The sequence below is a fragment of the Pinus tabuliformis genome, chromosome 9 (genome assembly GCF_031772625.1).
Source record: "Pinus tabuliformis cultivar Carrire ecotype Pingquan chromosome 9, CPIR1, whole genome shotgun sequence".
Taxonomy (NCBI): domain Eukaryota; kingdom Viridiplantae; phylum Streptophyta; class Pinopsida; order Pinales; family Pinaceae; genus Pinus; species Pinus tabuliformis.
The window spans coordinates 1,940,499,833-1,940,518,215 of record NC_142307.1 but is presented as its reverse complement, the minus strand read 5'-3'; positions in this window follow the sequence as shown (position 1 = coordinate 1,940,518,215).

Below are 18,383 nucleotides of genomic sequence, written 5' to 3'. Positions count from 1 at the left end.
GTAGCCTTCGAAGAGGACTTTTGAAACCTTGTTGCACATTCTGAACTACGAGCTGATAGCTCTGTTTTGCTCTTTTGTAAGCCATTAGTGGCATGTTATTTGACTTATGATTGTTATCTTTTAATGGAAAGCAGGCAGATTTGAGTTCAGTTCTGAGTTCTTAAAGGAGCCATAGCTCTCGGGGTTGGGCCCAACCTGAGAGCCTAAGGCCTCCTTCCTTTGTATTGTTATATTTCTTTCAGCATTGTATTTCTTTTCCTTTACATGCATTTGGAAACGCAGTTTGCTGAGTTGAATTTCTTGGTGTGGTTAAGTAGGTTAGTTTTATGAGCATAGTTGCTTCAGTAGTTTAGAATAGAGTAAGGAGATTGGAGTTAATAAGAGTTCCAAAAAGGGTTGACTGCACACTCACTTTCACCTCTGTTTAGGGGCTGGAATTGCAGACAGTGCTGCCCACCAAAAACATTGTTTCACATGTTCATGCAGCCTTTGGATGCAATATTTCCGTTTGTAAAAGTGTCCATGCGTTCAGATCTTGTGGAATGATTCTTTGCTTCAGTACCATGCATGATTTTCCTTAGGAATAACGTTGATGTTCTTTGGTTTTATCAAAACAGTTAGAATAGGTTGATGAAATTTCGGTTATGTGCAGGACGTGGATGATTTGTTTCGTTTACACTGTGCAGTACTACTCCCTCACTCCCTTATCCTGCTAAGCCATGCGTAGGCCATCTACTCATCTCCCAGTTAGACCACTTGCCTCCCAAATCTTCTATTACCCACGTTATTCTACCTTTTCGGCCTTCCATTCCCTCTACCCTCCTTTAGACAAACCAGCTTAGCACACCCCCTCTTCATCTCATCTCTCTGTCCCTGAGTCATTACACACCCCTCTCCTACCTCCCTATCCATCCATGCAGCCTCTTCCACTCATCCATCACCCAAAAACCCGATTGTAGAACATCCTGTAGGAATTACTGAACTTCCTGTAGAAATTCTGAACATCCTGTAGAACCCCTGCAGACTTCCTGTAGAAGCTCATAAACACGGTTGCTTGGCATCTAAACTTTGTGAACTTCCCTGAAAGGATGTTAGGGACTCCTTAGACCCTCTCTGAGCCATCCTGACCTTCTCCAAGCATTCCTCCCCTTGATCTATCCCTGCACAGTAAAGACCCAGTTAGAAACACACTCATAATAATTCCAACAGCTTGAACAAAAATACAAAAATATGTTTTCTTCAGATCAGAGTAGTCTAGACACATGCATCTCACCTTCCTAGAAGTGATGGCATCTCTTTCAGTAGTTTTCATTCCCACCTTTGCATCAGTAGGACTAGCTGGTAGAATTAGGGTTTGCTAGGGTTTGTGATTCTTGTTGGCTTTTAGTTCCTTCCTACAGTAGGTTAATTTCCTTTGAGATAGCTTTCGTTCATTGGTTAAAAAGCTTCTTCTGAGAGCTCATAGAAGTTGGCTTGAGCCCTAGCGGACTTGTGCCAGCTGACCAAGTGACAGCTGCGACAAGAGCTAGTACTTGTGCATACAGCACTGTCGCTTCCAAGTTTGTTACGAACTACCGGGTTGATAAAATTAGAGAAGGAAGCTCCAGGAGTTGTAGCATTATTGCTACAATACTGGAGCCCACCATCTTTTTGGCGCCGTTGCCGGGGAAGCGTCAGAGTATTAGTAATTGTTGCTTTTCTTCTATTTTCCTACTCTCGCCTTCTGCTAAGTAGTTTATTTCATTTCCATTCTGCAAAAGTAGAATAGACATTTCCTACTTTCATAGATTAAAAATTCAATTCTGCAATTTCATTTTTGCAAGCGTAGATTAGCATTTCAATTCTGCAAGCGTAGACTAGCATTTCAATTCCTGCAATTTCATTTGAGCAAAGTAGATTAGTTCTTTCCTACTTTCATTTCAATTCTGCATTTTCATTTCAGCAAGATAGTTAGTTGTAGATCAATCTGTTTCAGTTTTTGCAGGTACCAAAGGAAAAAAAAACAAAAGCAATCAAAAGTCTTTCTATTTCATGCCTCGTAGGAATCGTGATAAAACAGGCAAATTCTTACCCAACACCCCCACCACATCACTGAATCACCCTTCTCTCTTCTTTGGTGACAGTGATCCAAAAGAACCTATAGGCGAACCTCCTGAGATATACGAAGATCCTATAGCAGAAGAAGAGTTAGAGACCATTCCATCTGAAGCTATGGCTGACAATAGGGGAGAAGATGAGAGAATAGAAGGTGCCTTCCCCATCCGAGAGACCAATGGAGACATGAAAATGAAGAACATTAGCCCCTCCGCTTTACCTCACTTCCATGGACTAACTACTGAAGATCCTGATACCTTCCTGTTTGAGTTTGCTGTCCTTTATCAAACCTATGACTATACTGAAGATGAGCAGAAGCTGAAACTCTTCCCCTCAACCCTTAAGGGTGCAGCATTACGCTGGTTCATGGGCTTACCTGGGAACAGTATCACCACTTGGGCTCAGATGCAGCAAGCTTTCAACACCAAATACCGGGACTACTGTAGGTCCAAGGAAACCAAGGGAGAAATATTTCGGATGGCCATGGGAAATGATGAGTCCTTAGAGGATTACGAGGAAAGGCTCCAACTTAGCTATAAACGGGCCAGGTGCACACTTGACCCTGAATCCCTCAAGTTGGTCCTGCTCTGAGGAGTCCCTGAAGACCTCTTAGATACCCTCCACATGTTAGCTGGAGGAGATATTTACCAACTACCTTATGAGGACATAAAGACCATGTTTAGAAACCACTCTAGGGCAGCCCGGAAAAGAGGTAGAGGAAACCTCCTCTCAGCTGGTATTCCTTTCTCCAAACATGAGTTTGCAAATCAATTAGAAGATCTCAAGAGTGAGGTGAGACAGACCATCGCCATGCAACTTGATACATTCCGAATCCAGCAGAAGAAAGAAGAAGCTGAGAGGGCCTTGGCTATCTTCTGCCCTAGGTGTACAAGGAAACACCCTAAGAACGAATGCCCATTACATTCGGTTGAAGTATGTTTTGTTTGTGAGGAGGACCACCCCACAAACCAATGTCCAACCTTACCTGGGCTTAAAGCCATGTATCAAGGGACAGAAGCCCCCACTGAACCTCTCTATTTCCTCAACCAAAGGAGGCCACAAGGACCTAGACCTTACCAGCAGGGGATGCAAGGGACACCCCAAGCTTATTACAGCCCCAACCAATCCACTCCTATGCCTTCCTGGGGTCCCCCTGCTCATCCTTCCTGGTCTATGCCTCCTCCATGGTCTTACCCACCTCAGTACCATACTCAACCCACTACTCATTCGTATCACTCACATGCCCAGCCTCAGTGGAATGCACCTCAATCGAGGTGGAGGCCCCAGTACAATACTCCTCCCACCATTTTGCCTCCACCACCAGCTCAACCACAACCATTACCTCCTGCTCCTCCAAGGCAACCTCAAATGCCTGCTCAACGGAACCCGAACCCCAACAACAGACAGGCCCAGCAGGTATATACTGGGGAAACATCATGCCCTACCTATGTTGTGGAGATCCAAGAGATCAATCTGCGATCTGGAAAGACTCTTCCGGATCGCCAACCTCCTCCCCCAGAGGACGAGGAAGATAAACAGGAAAGTGAACCAAAGGCTATTCCACCCTTTCCTAAGAGACTAACAGCCACCACACAACCCAACCCAGAGGAGGACGAGCTTCTGGGAGAACTCAAACAGTTGTGTGTGAAAATACCACTTCTCCAAGCCATCAAAGACGTACCGATATACAACAAACTGGTTAAGGAAAAGTGTTTCAGACACCCAGGCAGGCGAAAGCGAGATGCTTCAACTATTAATGTCATAGGACAACTGTCTGATCTCATGTTAGGGCGGGCCATCTGCCCAAAGTATCTAGATCCTGGGAGTCCTGTAGTGGATGTCCACATCAATGGCACCATCATACCTCACACCTTGATTGATCTGGGGGCTGCCATTAATGTGATGACCAGAGATACCATGCTCAAACTCAACCTTCAGGGTTCCTTGAGAAAGACCTCAACAGTCCTACAACTAGCAGATCACTCCACCGTGACTCCCGAAGGGATTGTAGAGGATGTCTTGGTCTCTATTGACTCTTGGGAATACCTTGCAGATTTCTTGGTTCTGCAACCAAAGGCAAAGCTTACTGGATACCCTCTTATTTTGGGAAGGCCTTGGTTAGCCACTACAGATGCTTACATAAGCTGCCGTGCAGGAAACATGACCATTAAAAATGGTCTTATGTCCAAGCAGCTAGTCCTATACCCTCCTGTCCAACCTTTATTAGAGAATGACTTACCACTTTGGTTGGAGGAAGGAGAAGAAGACGAGGTGTACTCAGCACCTTTGTGCACCCTAGACACCACTAAGGGAGATCCCCCAACCGAGGATGATTTGATTGAGACTTTGATCCAGAATCCACCTCCCAGTGCACTGTCCTTAGAGGAATTGGTGGAGGATGCCCAAGCCAGCACCTTAGTGGACCTTTGTGCGACCAACCCTATCACTCCCAGAGTCAAAAATGTGGAGTTCGGCCCTGAGAGAACGTTAAAGATCAGCTCCTCCCTATCTCCTTCCCAGGAAAAGGAGTTGTGTAGTCTGTTGGCCAGTCATCTAGATGCTTTTGCTTGGAGCTATAAGGAGATGAAAGGAGTCCATCCTTCGGTCTGTACCCATCACATCTACATCAAAGAGGATTGCAAACCGGTTAGGCAACCCCAGAGGAGAATGAATCCAACCCTTAAGGACATCGTCAAAGGAAGAATTGCAAAAACTGTTGGATGCCAGATTCATTTACCCCATCTCGGATAGCGAGTGGGTGCCCCCTCTGGTGTTGGTTCCCAAGAAAAATGGGAAGTGGAGAATCTGTGTGGACTACCGTGAACTGAACAAAGCTACCAAGAAAGACCATTTTCCTCTACCTTTCATAGATCAAGTGTTGGATGGACTCGCAGGAAAGAAGTTTTTCTCTTTCCTGGATGGGTTTAGCGGGTACAACCAGATCCAAATCAGCCCGGAAGACCAAGATAAGACCACCTTCACTTGTCCTTGGGGTACCTTTGCTTACCGAGTTCTTCCCTTTGGATTATGCAATGCTCCTGCCACCTTCCAGAGAGCCGTCTTGAGCATCTTTTCTGAGCTGGTCCATGACGTGGTGAAAATCTATATGGATGACTTCACTCCTTATGGGTCCAACTTCCAGGAAGCATTGTCCAATCTGGGAAAAGTCCTAACCAAGTGCATTGAGATGAACCTGTCCCATAGTCATGAAAAGTGTGAATTCTTGATGACTGAAGGGACCGTGCTAGGCCATACCATTTCTTGCCAAGGGCTACAGGTGGATCCCAACAAAATTGCTCTCATCAAGAAGGTTTTGCCTCCTCAAAAGGTAAGAGATGTTCGGAGTTTCTTAGGATTAGCAGGGTATTACAGGAGATTCATTAAAGACTTCAGCAAGCTAGCCTCGCCATTGTTTGGCCTCTTGGAAAAAGATGTGGAGTTTAAATGGACTGACGATTGTTAGAGGGCTCTAAATGAATTAAAGGACAAGTTGGTGTCTGCCCCAATCTTGAGAGGTCCAAACTGGGCCCTACCTTTCCACATCCACACTGATGCCTCGAACAAAGCCATAGGGGCAGCCTTAGGACAAGTTGAACAAAAACTTCCATATGCCATTTACTTTGTTAGCAAAAACTTATCCAAGGCAGAACTGAACTACACTGTAACTAAGAAAGAATTCTTGGCCGTGGTCCATGCACTGAACAAGTTCCGACATTATATCACTGGCTATCAAACATTTGTACATACTGATCATGCTGCAATTAGATATTTAATGAATAAACCATATGTGAATGCTCGTATTATTAGATGGTTACTTTTGTTGCAGCAGTTTGATTTGACTATCGTTGACAAACCAGGTAAAGAAAATGTTGTTGCTGACTTTTTATCTAGATTGGATTTATCTGCAGATGAGGATGGAACAGTGGATGACCAGATGCCCGATGAACATCTGTTTGCTATTTCAGTACTCTCTCCATGGTTTGCTAATATAGCAAACTACCTTGTTTCAGCACAGTTCCCTCCGCACCTATCCTCAAGAGAGAAGAGCATAATCGTCAGAAAAAGTGCCTCATTCACTTGGATCGGGGGCAACCTGTTCAAGCTTGGCCCTGATCAGATCTTAAGGCGTTGTGTAAGGGAGGAGGAAGTCTTTGATATCCTCCTCACCTGTCATGATGGGCCTTGTGGAGGACATTTTGCAGCAAAGAGGACTGCCTTCAAAATCCTGCAGGCAGGCTACTATTGGCCCACGCTTCATCAAGATGTCAGAAGGTATATCAGCCAGTGTGACCGATGCCAAAGGATGGGGAAACCGACTCAAAGGGATGAGATGCCTCTCCAACCTCAAGTGACTCTTGAGCCATTTGAGAAGTGGGGTATGGATTTTGTGGGTCCAATCAACCCTCCTTCGAGGCAAAGGTCTTACATCATTGTGTGCACAGACTACCTGACAAAGTGGGCAGAAACCAAGGCAATCAAAGCAGCGACAGAAGAAAAGGTGGCTGAGTTCTTAAGAGAAAACATCTTCTACAAATTTGGCTACCCAAGAGAGCTAGTCACTGATCAAGGAAGCCAGTTCACCTCCAACTTAATTGAAGACCTACTAGCTCATCACAAAATCAAGCATAGGACTTCCACCCCCTATCATCCTCAAGCAAATGGGCAGGTGGAAGTCACCAATAGAGCATTGGAAGGGATCTTGACTAAGGTGGTGAGCAGCAGCAGGAAAGATTGGGCAGATCGCCTGGTTGAGGCCACATGGGCTTACAACACCACTTGGAAGACCACAACCGGCTTCACACCTTATGAGCTGGTCTATGGGAAGAGAGCTTTGCTGTCAATTGAATTCGAGTACAACACTTTGAGGATGGCAGCTCAGCTGGACCTAGATCTCAGCCATGCCCAACAAGAAAGGGTATTGCAGTTGAATGGATTGGACGAGCACCGAATGCAGGCCCTTCTTCACTCAGAAGTGGTTCAACTTCAGAGGAAGGTGTGGCATGACCAACACCTCAATGACAAGCAATTTCAGCCGGGAGATTGGGCGCTGTTGTATGATTCCAGGCATAAAGATTTCAAGGGGAAGCTGAGAACCAGATGGCTGGGACCATATGCAGTGGAAAAATGTCATGACAATGGATCTGTTCTTATTCGGACCATTGATGAGGAGGCCATCCCCATGTTTGTCAATGGGCATCGATTGAAGATCTACAGAAAGCCTCTGTCAAGGCAAGAATTCATCAAAACTGTGGAAAAATCAGTGCTGGTCATAGAGAAGGGTTCTGCCTCTATTTTGGGCATACCCTAAGTTCAAGAAAAAAAAAAAGAAAAAATAATAAAGATCCTTGGGTGAAAACCTTTCTGAGGCGCTCAAGGCAGATGGTAAGGGTGAAAACCTCATTGAGGCGCCCCTGCTGTCTTTAAAAAAAAAAAAAAAAAAGGGAGAGAACAATAAAGATCCTTGGGTGAAAACCTCTCTGAGGCGCTCAAGGCAGATGGTAAGGGTGAAAACCTCATGGAGGCGCCCTTGCTGTCTTTCAAAAAAAAAAAAAATAATAAACAAAAAAAACAGGGACAGCAAGTTCACAATGTGGCAATGCATGCAGGTTGCAGGTATTCTATGAAGGAAGAGAGGTCCCTCAGCTCAAAGACAAGGGTCCTTATTATGCTACCAGGTGACCTCACCAGCACCCCCTCCAAAAACACTCATCTTCTCCAAGGTATGGGCACGATTTGATCACAGTTTAGTCTTCTACAGAAAGCTACAGACTTTCTACAGGAGGTTCTGTATTTCTACAGGAAACTTCCTGTAGAAGTTTTGGACGGCCCAGAACTAATTATGTGGGGAGATCTAACGACCGAGGTCCGGCATCGAGGCATGCAAGCTACTATTTTCTCCATCACACACTGTTGTCACCTCTTTCTACCACCCCAGTTGCCATGCAATGAAGGAACCTGCACAGTCAAAACAGAACACTGAATTATCAGAGGAAGCGCTTCTCAAATAAATGGAAAAAGATGCAGAGATGCAATACTTATCCAAGGGCCCTGCAAGCGTGATCGTGATGCCACTATCTTCACCGTTCATCATGCACCCGAGGAGGAAAAACTGCTACAGAACATCCTACAGGAATCCCGTAGCAGTTCAACCAGCTAGAGTGTACACCATTAAATCGCCTGCAACATGCAATAATAGAGCAGGCACATGCACCACCCGCAGCCAGGTAATAAGCATCGTAACCATCAGCAACCTGCGAAAAGGAAGGACCTCCGGGCCTGTGCAAATAGCAGCAGCAAGCAAATCTAATCATCATCGTCCTGAAACCTGGAAAATCATGTCGCGGCCGCACAGGTAAGTGCCTCGCCCTTTCTTTCGTCGAATTACATGAATAATACTTTGAAATGTTTGCAAGTATGAAATGAATGGGTTGAGCAGTCGTATGGCCATTCAACTAGCCACGATGACCAGTCAGATGGTCTAGTCGGATGTGTAAAATGGTGGTCGTGGCAAGAGGAATGGGTAGTGGACACGTGAGAACCGTCCAGTCGGGGAGAAGCGCGTTTTAACAGAAATGACGGCGGCAGATCTGCGGAGAATGATGCAACAGTCAGGGAACTTGCAGTGGAATGAGTAGATGACGTCGTCCAACGGTCCGGCAGGGACAGCTCACCCCCGCGCCACGAATTCCGCCGGATTCAAATCTATCGGCTAGATCGCCACCCCACGCATTTATCATCAGCCGTTTAGAAGTCAAGTGAGCATCTGAATTCCTCTGAAGCTCGTTACTCCAAGTCTTCGGCCTGTTCGAACATCTGGTAGCGGCACAGAAGACGCAGAACCACTGCAGTGCTCTCCAGAACCTGTGCGCTGCTTCTACAGGAAAGCTACGCTATAGGAAGCGCACTGCCACGAGGAAAATTGGGCTCTTCACGTCAAAGGTGGCGAATTGGAAAAGGTAAGCCTAACCTGTGCCTCCCATGCAATTGGTTTCGAGGGTGGCGGAGTCGACGTTCTACAGTCTGATCATAAAAATTGCAAGTATTGTCTTCCGTTTGCATGAATTGTCGTCGAAGTGTATGTAAGGTTTTCTACAGGAGGTGATTTTTAAGGCTCATCTGTAGATAGTCTTCGCGAATTGTGTGCGTGGCAGAGGCGTAATTCTACGCTCTGTCCCAAAAGGCTAGTTTTTGAATACACACCCGCCACCTCCAGCTAACGTAGCAGGTTTTCACCATGCCAGGTGGATTCATCAGAAAGGAACCGACCGACTCAAAGAAACTAAGGGAGAACCCTGAGGTGGTAGAGCTGTTCACTCGCGCGCAATGGATGTCGTTCTGCGACAAATTGCAAGGATATGATGATGAGGTGGCAGAGGAGTTCTTGCGAGCTCTGAAGCCAAAATCAAAAACGCTGGCCACCGTCAATTTCAGGGGCTTGAGTCTCAGACTCACCCCACAGTTCATCAGCCGAGTCACTGAGCTCCCAATGGAGGTACTGTGGGACAAGGAGGAGAGGAAATTAGACCAAAAGGCTAAAAAGGAGTTCTTCCCACCAGAGGAGCAATTCTCAGAGGATAAGAACGGGGTTCGCAGAACTAGCTTACTGCCACTTTGGAGCGAAGTCAGCCTCCAAATTATGAAATACATCACATGCGAAGGCCGGTTTAGCATTGTGTATGGGTACCATTTCCGGCTACTCACAGAATTAAGGCATCAGATGGACCTACCTGCAGAAAACAAACTAAGTATTCCCTACTTTCTACTGCAGTCTATGACTTAATGTGCCACCAAGTTGAGAGAAGGCACGCTAGACCAGGTAGCCCACCATGGGCTCATTAAGCTCCTCGTAGAGGATGCACTTCACACATACAAAGTCCCTCTCTCGTGGGAAGCCTTCCGAAATCTGACTAAGGATGGCGATATAAAAATGTTGACCGGAGAGCTTGGTTCCTCCAGCAGTGAGGAGAAGGAGTCAGTACCCACAGAGAAGAAAGAAAAAGGCCAAAGACCCACGGCCAAAGTACCGAAGAAAGAGCAAAAGGAGAAACAAGAGAAAAAGGTTGCCAAAGAGAAGGATGACACACCCATGTTGACGCCCAGAGAGAAAAGGTTACAAAGTAGGGTGGACAAGACTGAGCAGGTCCACGTCAGTAAAGGCACCTCGACAGCAGCCTCGACCAAGTTAAAAAGCAAAACACACTCAGCAAAACAAACTAAAACGGTGCCACCTGTTTCTACGGGAAAACCAAAACCGACTTCTACAGGAAGCCAGAAATCAGCTGATAAAGGGCCTTCTACAGGAAGCCCTGAGAAAGGAAAACCCAAGGAAAAGAGAGCCGACATTCTTGCAAGGGAGGCAGCAGCCGTGCTGGCCGCCCTCAGTACACCTCCTAAGCCAAAGGAAAAGAGAAAGAGGGAGGCCCCTCTATATTTTAAAGCTAGGAGAAGTGTGAGAATCAAAACGGGCAAGCCACAGCCTCCATCCAGCAGCCCAATTACTATAGAGGATTCCCCTACTTCGCCCAGGGAGAGGTCCCCCTCAAACATATCAGTCACCTATGAGAGGGGGAGCCTGAAGACAACCACGTGGAAAGAAAGAATGGACAGGTTGGCTTCAGAAGCCCGGCTACAGGATGTTGAGGCCGCTCTACAGGAAACCTTAGCCCGACTCAAGGAGATAGAGAGGATGGAAGGAGAGGCACCCTCATCACCACCGAGGGAAGACGAAGTAGAGCCACCAAGAGAAGAAGAGAAAGAGCATATTCCGGAGCCTAGTCCTCAGCCAAGTCTGAGCTCATATTATAATTTCTTAGAAGCTGGAAAAATTATACCACAGAAATTCACTGTGCCACTTTTCTTTGCATTGGAGGAAGAGAGAGTACGAACCCACACGTGGATGAAAATAGCCAAATCAAAAGGTGTGGCAGACATAGGCCCCTTGGAGGAACAACTCAAGGAGGCAAGGAAGGAATTAGCTATGGCTAAACACGTGGCAAATTGCCAACGGGTGTTCCTACAGGAAGAGAACGAAAAACTTAGACTGCAGCTACAGGAGCTGAGGAGAGGAACGGGCACATCCTCAGGGAACATCACAGCAGAACAACAAGGCAGAGAAGGACTGCAAGTCAGTCTTGGGGAACCCACCTCGCATCTACAGGAAACAGAACTGCAAGCAGAAACTGAGATACAAGCTCTCAAACAGCAGTTGCAGCAGAAAGAGGCATAATTGGCCTGCATGGCCAGTTGGGCCATGGATGCTATACAATGCAGACAACCGGCCAAATCCTATGGCCTGTACCTGAGAGACCAATGGCTACAATTTCAGATTAATGCATTAGCACAAAGGGGTATCTCTCAGCTCCAAGACCTGGAGCAGTTCACTGAATTATGCAATACCAGTTCATCAGAGGATAAGGCTAAACTATCGGAGTTCTACCTCCATAATTTGGCCCTTCCTAATGTGACTTCATGGGATCCAAACACGGTCTTAGGGGATATGCAGTTAATGGCATTTGCCTCATGGTTGAACCATGAAGACAAAAGAGCAGCAGAAGTCAAAGCGGTCATGAACCGAGAGCTGAATGAGCCATTACTAATTAGAGCAGAGCCAGGGGATCCAACTGCATTAATATCGGCACACCAACACTTATCCACCAACCCTCAAGCTTTATTGAAATATATGGATCAGCAGGCCCAGGCCATAGTGCATTTCGAGGATATGGAGAGACTGTTAGGGGACAACTGTACTCAAGCTTGCACCCGCCGATGGAACACATTGGCCCACAGTCTAAAAATCAGGGAATATCACACTCCAACTCGAATGAGGGAAGCTCTAGTACGGGTGCCCCTCTATAAGAAATCTATGCAGAACCTCCAGGCCAGCTGGATTGGCCTCAAGCTAAGCCCACCTCTGCTGTTAGGATTGATGGAAGGCAGCACAGAGAAAGATGAGCATGAACAGTGGGAAGAGGTGGAAAGAAAGGCTGGGTTCCATGTCAGTAAGGAGGACACTACTGCAGAAGCCTGGGATGTGAGGGTGGTAGTGAAGGCAATGAAGGACGAGGAGCTGGATTAGTTGCTCAAGGATGAGCAATCATTTTAACTGGGGGGTGATGATGAGCCCCAAATTTGGTAACATTTTGGGCTCATTTGGCCTAACTACCCTTGCTCAACCCTTCATTTTTCAGAACTTATGCATCATTTTTTAGTATATTTATGTCATTTGTACGAATGAGGGCAGTCACTATTCCTAGGTGGCTAACACGTGCTTATTTCAGGTTTTTTGACATTTAATGGAGCAAAACCACGCAGATGAGGGCTAGGAGATAGCCAAGATGGGATTGAGATTTTGTAGGAAGGTTGTCCACAGCATTGAATGGCCTTCCTCGTGATCTTAACCCCCAACTCCGAGCTCCAACAGTCACCACCACCGAGTTAGAAGGCAGCCAAACGGATTTTGAGGAAGCAGCAGATCACTCTTAGTTTGGTCAGCCAAGCCCCACTGATTTAGGAGGCGAGCTTGGGGCCTCAAGATGTATAAATGATAGGGTTGTAGCCTTCGAATAGGACTTTTGAAAACTTATTGCACATTCTGAACTACGAGCTGATAGCTCTGTTTTTCTCTTTTGTAAGCCATTAGTGGCATGTTATTTGACTTATGATTGTTATCTTTTAATGGAAATCAGGCAGATTTGAGTTCAGTTCTGAGTTCTTAAAGGAGCCATAGCTCTCGGGGTTGGGCCCAACCTGAGAGCCTAAGGCCTCCTTCCTTTGTATTGTTATATTTCTTTCAGCATTGTATTTATTTTCCTTTACATGCATTTGGAAACGCAGTTTGCTGAGTTGAATTTCTTGGTGTGGTTAAGTAGGTTAGTTTTATGAGCAGAGTTGCTTCAGTAGTTTAGAATAGAGTAAGGAGATTGGAGTTAATAAGAGTTCCAAAAAGGGTTGACTGCACACTCACTTTCACCTCTGTTTAGGGGCTGGAATTGCAGACAGTGCTGCCCACCAAAAACATTGTTTCACATGTTCATGCAACCTTTGGATGCAATATTTCCGTTTGTAGAAGTGTCCATGCATTCAGATCTTGTGGAATGAATCTTTGCTTCAATACCATGCATGATTTTCCTTAGGAATAACGTTGTTGTTCTTTGGTTTTATCAAAACAGTTAGAATAGGTTGATGAAATTTCGGTTATGTGCAGGACGTGGATGATTTGTTTCGTTTACACTGTGCAGTACTACTCCCTCACTCCCTTATCCTTCTAAGCCATGCCTAGGCCATCTACTCATCTCCCAGTTAGACCACTTGCCTCCCAACTCTTCTATTACCCACGTTATTCTACCTTTTCGGCCTTCCATTCCCTCTACCCTCCTTTAGACGAACCAGCTTAGCACACCCCCTCTTCATCTCATCTCTTTGTCCCTGAGTCACTACACACCCCTCCCCTACCTCCCTATCCATCCATGCAGCCTCTTCCACTCATCCATCACCCAAAAACCCGATTGTAGAACATCCTGTAGGAATTACTGAACTTCCTGTAGAAATTCTGAACATCCTGTAGAACCCCTGCAGACTTCCTGTAGAAGCTCATAAACACGGTTGCTTGGCATCTAAACTTTGTGAACTTCCCTGAAAGGATGTTAGGGACTCCTTAGACCCTCTTTGAGCCATCCTGACCTTCTCCAAGCATTCCTCCCCTTGATCTATCCCTGCATAGTAAAGACCCAGTTAGAAGCACACTCATAATAATTCCAACAGCTTGAACAAAAATACAAAAATATGTTTTCTTCAGATCAGAGTAGTCTAGACACATGCATCTCACCTTCCTAGAAGTGATGGCATCTCTTTCAGTAGTTTGCATTCCCACTTTTGCATCAGTAGGACTAGCTGGTAGAATTAGGGTTTGCTAGGGTTTGTGATTCTTGTTGGCTTTCAGTTCCTTCCTACAGTAGGTTAATTTCCTTTTAGATAGCTTTCGTTCATTGGTTAAAAAGCTTCTTCTGAGAGCTCATAGAAGTTGGCTTGAGCCCTAGCGAACTTGTGCCAGCTGACCAAGTGACAGCTGCGACAAGAGCTAGTACTTGTGCATACAGCACCGTCGCTTCCAAGTTTGTTACGAACTACCGGGTTGATAAAATTAGAGAAGGAAGCTCCAGGAGTTGTAGCATTATTGCTACAACACTGGAGCCCACCAGTCAGCTGGAGGACTGGGAACATAAAAAGCGATATGAATCTCATATCTCCTACATGTTGTGAATTCTAATGGGAATAAACATATTTGTAGTTGACCACGCTTGAGTATTTTATATATATAAAGCAATCCATGTGAAATGATCCTCACCACATATGAGGAAACAATGATCTACGGTGAAGCTAAGAAACATTAGCAATGTTGGAAGCAGAAATGAGAGAGGATGGGTTAGAAGAGCAACAATAAAATAAAATAAAATAAAATAAAAAATTAATGAAGTCAAAATTACTGCATGTAAATGGGCATACTACTGTAAGCCCTGGTAAGGCATGTGTACCCCTGGGTAGTCACTGGAAAAATCTGGTTAGACCTAGGTAATAGGGGGGATGTCGGGTTAACAATACCCCGGGTAAAAACTCTGAGGGGGGTAAGGGCTAGAGTGAGTGGGATTGTCTCACTTAGTAGTTTGGCTGGAGTTAGTCAAGGAACCCCAAGTCAAGTTTAAGGGGGGAATTGTTAAGTAAACTTGACTCGGGATCGAGTCAAAGTTGACCAGGTGAAACAGTGATGGTTTTGGGGCACATGGTATTGTGCACCCATGGTATTCTGCCCATGGTATTATATGTAATGGAACCTATAAAAGGCTGGAAGGACTTCATTGTAATGCAAGGCCTGGAGGTGAGCGGTGAAGGCTCACTTGGCCGGATTGGCTAGGGTTTTGGCCAAGGATAATGAAATTTCATTATGATTGGGTTTTTCCTCGGATTTGGGGTTTTCCCGGATAAACATATGTGTTTATGTGTTTATGGTTATTGCTGGTTATTTTTATATATTTGTTTCTCTCTCAGTAATTCTTCGTAATTAATTTCTGTTCTTGTGTAAATTTCTTAACAAAGCTGTCCATCATCGCGTTCCGTTGTCGCTCGAGGGCTTCTTCGAGCAAGATTTTGATGGGATCTCCTGCCCTCTCGTCTTTCTTCTCATCCGTCATGGGAGGCCGTCGGGATTTGCGAGGCTGGTCTTGCAAAGGTTCAACCAGTTCAAGCCCTAACTCCTTATATCCCGACCTTGTTGGGGACATGCAAAGAAAAACAGAGAAAAAGCAGACCGCTCTGATACCACTGATCCGGACTTAAACAGGAACGCAACAAATTACAGAGATAACCATAAACACAGATATGCAGCGGAAATAATACTTCATTTCATTAATGTAAAATACTGAAATATGCTTACAAACGGTAATGGAAATAAACTAGCTAGGGCGATGGTAGCTTATCTCTGAGGAGAGATGTGGTGGCTACATGCCTCTGAACTGTGTTACAATGAGGCTCGAAGACCTATTTATTGTTGAGAAACAATGGAAAACCCTTAACATTCCAAAACCTAACCCTAGAAGATGAAACGCCAAACTGTGGGCCCCGTTTGGGTAAATTGGTACACCAACTTCCTGGGGTCGTAACTTTGGCATACGATCTCCGTTTGACGTGTACAATAGCTCGATAGAGAGATCTATCCGAGCACTGCCACTTTGGGAGGCAATATCAGTCCATGGACCCATGTTGCCCCAAATTTCCCAAAAAACGTCGTTTAGGGCCTCAAAACGGCTCCGGAAGTTCAGGACCCAAAAAACTACTAAAAATAGTAAGTTGTGCTACAATTAAGGAAACTGAAAATGCTGAGAGAAACAATGGTGGGGGTCCAGGTGGATTTGGCAGGTGGCCACCAATATCCACCTGGATCATTAGAGTGGTTTGAGTTTCTGATATGCTCCGACAAGGTGTTCTTTCTGCAAATGCATCTAGACTTTGTCGCCCACTGGAAACTTGTGTGGCATTCGATGTTGATCATGTCATTGCTTGTACTTAACATTTGATTTATCCATAATCTCATGGACCTGTTGGCAGATGTGTTGGATGTTCTCAATGAAGTTGTTTGTCTTATCAGCTTCGGACTGGACATGAGCCGAATCTTCCTGAGTAGCTGCAAATGGTATGGCCACATCAATGGGACATAGTGGCTGGAATCCCAAGCCCACCTAGAAATGGATGTGGTGAGTCAAGTTGTGGAGAGCCCGGTTATAGTTGTACTAGACATAGGGGAGGATCTCATCCCATGTGCGTGGATGCTTTGAGTTGTACATGTGCAAAATGTGTACGATCATCCTGTTGACGACCTCTGTCTGGCCATCAGTGTAGGGATGGAAATTTGTGGACTTAGTGAGCTTGGTTGTTATAGACATATTTGGGCACTGCAACCCCAATCACATATGTCCATAAATCAAGGGCTTATAAGTCCCTAAAAGTGTTGTTTCATACCCTAATGGAGCAAGGTCAGTTGATTACATCATCTCCCAGAAGTTCTCCATGAAAAACTACTTAGAACTAGTCAAAGCAGGACCATACAGACTGCCCAGTGCTAAAGGTGCGATGCATCTCACCTACCACATGCAAAAAGTGCGATGCATAATGGAAAGCCCTTCTATAGAGTGCGATGAGCGAGAGTAGACAAATGACACAAGTATTTTGCTAGGTGGAAACCCAGAGAATCTTCTAGAAACTGCTCATTTGACACTTGCCTCTCTGAGTTCGCCCAGGGATGAGTAAGAGATCAAAAATATCCATGTGAAACTAAGAACTATCAGAGAGATGACACTAATCAAAATCCCAGAAGCTGACTCACCCCCTACAAATATCTATAAATGGATCTCTCATCCAAGAGATCCAAAGGTTAGAATTGGCTAATTTGCAAAGAGGTGTTGTTGGTTTCTCTTTGAAGACATTGTTAGGTGATCTTGCTTTGTGTGAGTTGAAGAGGGCTTTCAAGCTGGGAGGATGGTGTTGGGTCAAACCAAGTGGTTGTAATCCTCTCTTCTATGACTTTTACTAATAAAGCTATTTGATTTTTCCTCCATATTCTTGTGTATCTTTGAATATTGTGTTGTTATATGCATTTATATGGTCAATATATATCTGATCCTATATTGTTTACAGTGAAATATCTCTATGCTTTGATGGTATTATGCTACTATGAATCTACAAGTGCTCTTTGAAGCTAGACAAGTAAGGAAGTAGTGGCAAGATTCTGTCAAAGGGGAAAGGAAACAAGCAAGGAGCCAAGCGGAAGACTGAGGTTGGTACTCTCTGCTTCTTTCCCATCTCTCTCTCATAAAGGAAAAACAAGTGACTTTAATCTGTTTGTTTCTAAGATAGCTACCTGTCTTAGTGGGACTAGCAGCTCTGAATAGACACTAGATTTCCTGATAATAAAATGGCGACTCTGCTGGGGAGCGATTAGTTTGATTGCTTGTCTCTATTTGTTTGATTCATAAACCACAGATGGAGCCTGAAGTTAAGCCAGCTAGCCTTCGAACTGCATTTGCTATGCAAGTGTAAAGTAGATCAACGCTGCTTCAGTCAATCTCCGAGTTTGTTTATGAACTGAACAATTGACTTGCAAACATCCTAAGTACCCTAGAGGTAGCTTGAGTAACCTCATTAGATCAGCCCTATACTTTGTAGTTACTGACTATCATTTTTTCGGCCTAAATCCCTGAACTAAACTGCAAACTGTGACCAAAAACCAAGTTAAAGTCTCGTTCCTTGACCATCGCACCCTCTCCTTTAGGAAATCTGGATGCATCGCACCTCCCGTGTGCAGTAGGTGGGATGCATCCCTGTTTCCCTGTGTTACAGGTGCGATGATCAGACAAGACTAGATTTGCCTCCAGATTTTGGTTTTTTCTTCACTGTCTTCAGTTTTATTCAGGAGTTTTGTTGTCTGTGATCAATAGACCACTGTTGAAACCCCCTTCTTTGCATCATCCAACCTCTATTGTACAAAGAATTGTGAATGTTTTTATGTATTGTGCGCCATTTACAGTTCTCTTTTACAAAATAGTAGCTTAATCGAATTGTCATCTCTTGATTTGGAAGTGTCACAAGTGTCGTTTTCAGTCAAGGAAAAGAATACTTCTCTTTTTGATAGTCGATTACACTGTTACTCTTGTATTTGATTTGAATTAGTAGTATTTCAAGTGTTGAAAGCAGTTTTCAATTCAAAATCACAAAGTGTCATCTTGCCTTCCTGTCGTTTTTTG